Raw genomic sequence first — 7,022 nt, forward strand, 5'->3', positions numbered from 1 at the left:
AAATGGAATGGTTTCTTGTATGATTTTCAATTTTAATAATTTGAATTTACACTTTTAATCTCAAAGTTTTATCGTTTTTTCTACCTCTTACTTTTATGAAATATTTTTCTTTTTATTCTAGTTACTTATCATATATCAATTTGTTTATTTAAAATATATAATTAATATTTATATATGATTTCAAATAAATTATAGAGTTAAAGAATTTAGTCAAACATATTTAAAATATCCAATATTAAATATATTATATTATCCTAAACTTACCATGATTGTCAAAATCGCGATCGTTATAGTAGGATCGTACGATCGTACGATCTCGGGATCCAATCTGATCCTACATTTTTCCTTTTTGCCAATAAAATTTATTTACCCAATGTTTTAAAAACCGGGTTTTTAGTTGAATCGATATGATGACCCGTTCCCGGTTCAACCGGTTCGACCGTCGGGTCAACTGGTTTCTATATTTTTCATTTTTTTCTTATTTTTTTATACATACATACATATATAAACCATTAATTTGATGTTTACAAATTCAAACATTAAAAATATATATAAAAATAAGTTGTAAATGAATCCAAATATTTTAAAATAACACATAACTATAAGTTTTAATGTTATACATCAATCAATATGTTTTTATTTAGAGAAAACTAAATAGATATGGAAAAAACAATCACCAAACTTTATTATGTAAATTGTTCTTTTTCATGTGTTATTATTCCGTTTAACTGGTTTACTTTGACCAGTTCAACCGGTTTTTTCTAAAAACCAATCAGTTTAATCCGATTCAGAAATTAATATAAAACCGGTGACAATTAAACCATTCTTTCTCCCGGTTTTCGGTCCAAACGGTTCGAACGACCGGTTCAAATCGATTTTTAAAACATTCTATTTACCACTTTTATCTCTTTTATTATTTATCAAGTTACCGTCTATCCATGTTCCCTAGGTAGTCAATGCTTGGCTACGTGCCCTTGGAACATACATATAATCCATGGTCAAATTGATTGAAGATTTACGTGTCAGCTTCTTTTTCTCTGCAGTTTTGTTTTCCAATGAAATGCATACACCTTGCTGATGCACCCACCGCCTTGCCTTGATCTCTATGATTCTATCTCTTCCCATTCTATTTTCCGATACAGAAAGAAGTTTTCTCCACCGATTACGATCGTAGAATATACGCAGGAGAACCCTTCGACCAAGCCTCTCAAAACCATAACCTCATTTTTTTTTTCTGCTTGCTTCTCTCTCTTTCGCCTGTCTCCAGTCCTATTTCTTCTACTGCTTCGTACATTCCTCTAGACCACCGCCTTAATCCTCCAAAACTCTCAAATGTTTACCACTCGACCACGACGTCATAGATTCGTATCCGTTTCATGCCCTATCCATCATCGTCATGCGTCTCGGTTGGAGGAATCATCTTCTCCATGGTCCAATTGATTTCATTGCAACACCCTTTGTGGTTATATATATGTTGTTTACCCTGTGTAATTCCTTCTTTTGTGATGTAAATTTCTACTTTACGATGGTATTATGTCTCAACATCTACTTCAATTGTAGATTAGTTCGCCACCGCTCATCTCCCCCTTTACGTATCAGATGCCCAACGACTTTCTCTTCTAAATCCTCAGTCGATGGGAGTTAGGGTTCGATTTAGGGATTGGGCTTAATTGGCATCTCAATCAGCCTTAAAGGGACCAACCCCTATTGATCAATCAGATGAGGGATAAATGTGTTGCCATCAAGGTGTGGCTTTTCTTCTTAATAATTATATGGTGGTATTATCATTATCATTTGGTTAATTATTGAATTCTGAAAATTGTAGGATCGATTGAACTTGTATCAGGACACTGTCATTGGGTCTTCAAAATTTGAGAAAAGGTAAGTTTTTTTTTTTTCACAAATACTTTATTTTAGTTCCAAAATATGAAGTTTTTAAGAAGTGTAGCTTTAATGACACTTTAATTTGAAAATAGTCAGTTCAGTCTTTCATTTTGACTTATTGAGTCTTATATATGTTTCATCGAAGGAACTATTTCTTTAATAATCAATCATTTCAAATATACATAATAGGTATGTTGCTTTAGCAAAAAAATCATCTACTAATAATTATTCAAAATTATATCCTTTTCAAGCTATTCGTTACTTTAACATTTAAGAGTGTCTATTGATGGGATTGTTTGAAAATATTCAATTCTACAAGATGAAATAGAATGACAGTGTTGGTTCTTTGAAGCGGTTTTGGATTTTAGTTCGGGAAGAATGTGTAGATATCACCATTATAAGGAATAGTTACGCTCTTTACTTTCTTATGTGTGCCCAACTTATGGTATCATAATTTGATTGGTCTTTTGATGTTTTGTTTTCAAGGAAAGGCCAAACCCTGTAAAGGTTCTCTTTGAGAAGGAATAGTATGAAGTTTATAATGCTTACTTCTCAAGAAAAAGGTAATGTCATTCTTTCCTGTATATAATTTTATGTTTCTATGTTTTGTTTGTTGAATAAGTTTTTTTTTAAAAGTCTTATTTGTAAAATTGTTTTTTTAAATGTCAATATATAATTTACTCACATATCCTAATTAACGATGTTCTTTAAATAATGAAATTTGTAAATTTTAAATATGATATTTGAATATTTTAAGTGATTGGAAAAATTAGCTTTTTGGTATTTATATTCTTTAAATTTCATGAGTATATAACTAATTGCAGAATGCAGAAGACGCATTACAGCTTAAAAAGAAATTTCATTTTGTTGATATTTTTGTTTGAAATCTTGGTCTGCATCTTTTTACTGGGGTTTTTTCTTCTTCCTCACGATTTTTCTGTTATTGAGACATGGTTATTTTCTTCTATAAAAATAAAGTTAATGTATATCAGATCCTGTGTTTTTGTCAACAATTTTCCTTATTATTTCTGTATTTAATATGTTTGTTTCTGTTTTGTTATTTGAAAACAGTGGTAGGATGACTGGAGCAATCGTGAGGTTTTTGTCATAATCAAGAATAAGAAGAAGAAATGATGTCGATCCAACAATGAAACAGATGTATACCAGGTATGGTTTTAGTAATTGGGTGTAGAAAATTATAAGTCAAGTATTAAAAATTTATCATTGTGCACAGCCATGGTCCAAGAGGAAAAAAATGTTGAAAGTAATAAGAAGGTGCATGAACATATAAATTTACAAAAATTTGAAGGACCGTCTGTCCCTGGAAGACATATAGCTTTCATGTTTGGATCTATGCACAAAAGGATTGCAAAGTATAAATGTGATAAAAATTGAACCTAGTGAATAGAAAACATCTTTAATGTAATTACTTCCATGTAACTCAATAAAGTATTCCTGGATAGTCATTTTTGTGGCATATCCAACCCCTGCACAGCCGGGATACTTCCCTAGTTTTATGTGAAACAAAAAAATAAATAAGTCGATTTTTAATTTTTGTTATCACATATATACCAAATTACATCACATATAAACAATAAACAATAAATAAATAAAAACATACCAAAATTAATAATCAAATAAACAATTACGAAGTATTCTAAATAGTTTACTTCAAACTATAAATATAATGTTAAACTAGTTAGATAAATTGATGTTTGGAAAGCAAAAGAGTAATTTGTATTAGTTTTATTTGTTCTGATGTCAGTACAAAGTTAACAATATTAAATCTATTTTTAACTTTTTTGACTGCTAGAGTTTGACTTATAAATTAATATCATTTTTGCTTCATTTTTGTTTTATTATGATATTTATCTCTATATAATACGCTCAACATTCTACAAACACCATATAGAAACATCAAGGAGACAAATGTGGCTTGATACCTAAAGAAAAAAACGACCGATCATTGGAGAAAATGGAGAAGGGAGAGGCCAACAGAAATATGCAGAGAATCAACGGAGATCGGTAGACGGCGAACCAATCAGTGACAACAAAGGATGGGCAAAAATAGGCAGAGATGGTTTGCTAGCTAAATGAGAAAATGGATGTAACGACCCAAAATTTTGAGGTAAAAATTTCATTGAACAAGTTAACGGTGAAGGCTAACAGACCTAGGGCGGTCCGGATATATTGCAGACCCTTCGGGGCGTATCAATCAGGCCGAAGGCCCAGAGAACAGTCCAGATAGACTGAAGGCTAGGGAGGGCGGACCAGACATGTTGAAGGGTCTAAGAGTGGGCCAGATAGACTGAGGGCCTGGTGAAGGCGATTCAGTCATACTGCAATGCAGACTCTATATGCATGTTGTTTGTTATGATATGGTTATGGTTTGTATGACGTTGGTATTTTGGGGGAACTTAGGGGCTGTGTGATAGCCTCTTAATTGAAAAGCTAATAGGCAATATCTGAAGTTTTAAGATTAAGACTGTTTGGAATGGTATGAAAAAAAGCCTCTTAATTCTTTAAAAACATCTTAAAGTTTCAGATGTAATATTACATCTGAATTAAAAAAAGACGTGTTTGGCCCTTGCCCTAATAAAATTCCAGCTGCTTCTTTTTTCCTTTATGGAACCTCATCCCCTTTCTTCTACCTCTCAGTCTGTAATAATCGTTGGTGTGCTCCCCACCGCCATTGATGAAGCTGATGCCCGTTTGGACGCCTCCGTCAACAACTTCGACTATTGTAGGTAAGGTTTTTTCCCTCCTAAAAAACCATTCTTAGCACATACATCGATTTCTTCATCTCGTTTCAGGTAAGTCGAAAATCTGAGAGGATTTTTCCGTCGGTTCACCGTTCTCATCCACCTGCTACATCCCTCGACGTGTGTCATTCCTCCTGGTGAGTTCTTGATATCTGATTCTATTAGTTTGATTTTAAATCCATGAAATACAAGCAAAAATCGATTCACAGTACATAAATACATTTGTTCTTTTTTCTTTTTCCCTTGAATTCGGTTATAAGTTCATATATCGTTTTTTTTGCCCTGATTTCGACTATAGTGCATAAACATTTATAAATCTGTTCTTTCTTCTTTTGTAATTTAACAATGTTGTGATATTTTTGCTGATAAAATATGAAATCTGATAGTATTGTTGAAATCATATGTTTGTTGTTTGCTTGATTAAATCTCAGATGTGATAATGTGGATAAAACCATATGCTTTTTTTTTTTCCTGAAATATGATAAGGTTTTGTTGACGAAGTTGTCAGCTTTGTTTGATGAAATCTTGAACAGGTGGTGTCTATTAGTGGAGAATATTTCATACCCCACAAGCTTAAGGAGTTCATTAACATCAGATTTGTTATGGATTGAACTAAAGAAATTGTGGTTTACATAGAAAGGGTATTTTGGGCAATAAGTGATATTTTGGGCAATAAGTGAAAATTGACAAAAGAAAATTGACAAAAGAAGAGAAGATTTTTACTTTTTAGATATGTTTTAGGTTATATATGGAGTTTAATAATGTTGTAACTTTTTTATAGTTGAAAGAATCATGAAGCTCTTGAGTTGGAGCTTTTAATTGTTTTGGGTATAATGAAGAAATGATAGTGTAATGTTTGATTTGGATTTATGTGTAATTTTCCTTTATGTTTAATCTGGATTTTATATGGTATTTGTATATTATTTTATAAGTATTTAAGAAGTTGATTCAATTATTTTATGAACAAAAACGTTAAATTCGGCAAAAAATAAAACAGAAGGATAAAATGGTCATTTTTATAATTTAGAAGTGCAATTAAGAGGTTCCAACCAAACAACATTTGAAAATTCAGATCTTAAAATTTCAGATCCTTTTAGAAATTCAGCTCTTAAAAATCCAGATTCTGCCAAACAGCCCCTTATTAAGTTTTGGGCTTACAGTTTTGGATTTTTTTCAGGTACTTCGGATGATCGCGGGAAGGTGAAGACTTAATCGTGCACCTCCTTACATTTTATGATTTTGATTTTAGGGATACTCTGATATGAAACTATTTTGAAAATATTTTGTAATAAATAGTGGTTTTTGGATGCTTGAAAAGGTTTTAAATTTTCATGAATTTTATGGATGTTACACCTCGCGCCAACTAACAATAAATACAATCTTAATTAATAATTAACCAGATTAGTGTTACAAAATGTGACCCACTTTTAGCTAAGGAACCGGAGTTAACTATTGAAGTTGAAGAAGTTTATGTGTGAACCGCAACCGCAACCGCAACTACTACCGCAGAGATGAATGATGAAGACTTTCAAGTTACTTTTCTGACTTAGCGTGTTTACTTAGTTTTATCCAGTGAACCTTGCATGGTCACTGAAGTTAGTAGAATAGTATTTGTTTACTGTCAATGCAACTTTTCGGGACTCTATAAATAGAGACTCCCTCTTCTTGTATCAAACACACATTCACGATCTTTCTGAAATATTATTGCAATACAAAGACCATTCATCTTTATCTATTATCTTCAATAAATCGAGTCCCTCTTCACCTTAAGTTGTTCACATTTACTAACTTGTGTTTGAATGCAAACCTCGTTATGAAACAACTTGGTGTCTACTTTGATATAACATGTTGTCATTTATATTTCCTTTACATTTTCGCATTTAACAAATCTAACACTTCTAACTTATTATTGTTGAGCTAACAAGATCCTTGAGATTAACTTATTCCACAACTTATTATCTTGTACTAACGTTTGTTCAAGTGTTCTTTAAAGTTTTTCTCTCAACAATTGGTATCAAAACCAAAGTGGTTGCTTTTTAACACTCTGATTTTGGAAAGCCTTCTATACCACTAAAGCTCATTCTAAAAAAAAGAGAAATATGGCACAAGCTTTATCATTGAATGTTTCCAACAGTGTTGGAGGCTCTAACAGAGCTCCAATACTTGTTTCAAGTGAATACCACCATTGGTCTCAAAGAATGGAAACATATCTTAAGAGGCTCGGTAGAGATGTATGGAGGTCTGTGGAAAAAGGACTCATGTCCCGGTTCTCGCTTCTGCTCAAGAAGATGGTGCTCAAGCACGACTAAGAGGAGGCCAGACAGCCATGAATCAACTAACAAATGATGATCTTGACAAAATGGAGAAAGATGTCAT

The 7,022-nt window shown here is 32.2% G+C and overlaps 1 long non-coding RNA gene across 8 annotated transcripts; it reads left to right on the forward strand.

The window, feature by feature from the left end:
* Positions 1-1,006: 1,006 nt before the first annotated feature.
* LOC145093588 (uncharacterized) lies at positions 1,007-5,996 on the forward strand. 8 transcript variants are annotated; one of them, XR_013702951.1, is made up of 7 exons: positions 1,007-1,746; positions 1,826-1,881; positions 2,371-2,447; positions 2,956-3,051; positions 3,797-4,631; positions 4,698-4,783; positions 5,180-5,512. It is a non-coding gene; the product is annotated as an uncharacterized LOC145093588 (long non-coding RNA). The 8 variants fall into 8 exon arrangements; XR_013702952.1 differs by having other exon boundaries at positions 3,797-4,012; positions 4,543-4,783; XR_013702947.1 differs by having other exon boundaries at positions 1,008-1,746; positions 3,797-4,381; positions 4,543-4,783.
* Positions 5,997-7,022: the final 1,026 nt, after the last annotated feature.

The sequence above is a fragment of the Lactuca serriola genome, chromosome 3 (genome assembly GCF_051521515.1).
Source record: "Lactuca serriola cultivar US96UC23 chromosome 3, Lser_US96UC23_V15, whole genome shotgun sequence".
In the NCBI taxonomy this organism is placed as follows: domain Eukaryota; kingdom Viridiplantae; phylum Streptophyta; class Magnoliopsida; order Asterales; family Asteraceae; genus Lactuca; species Lactuca serriola.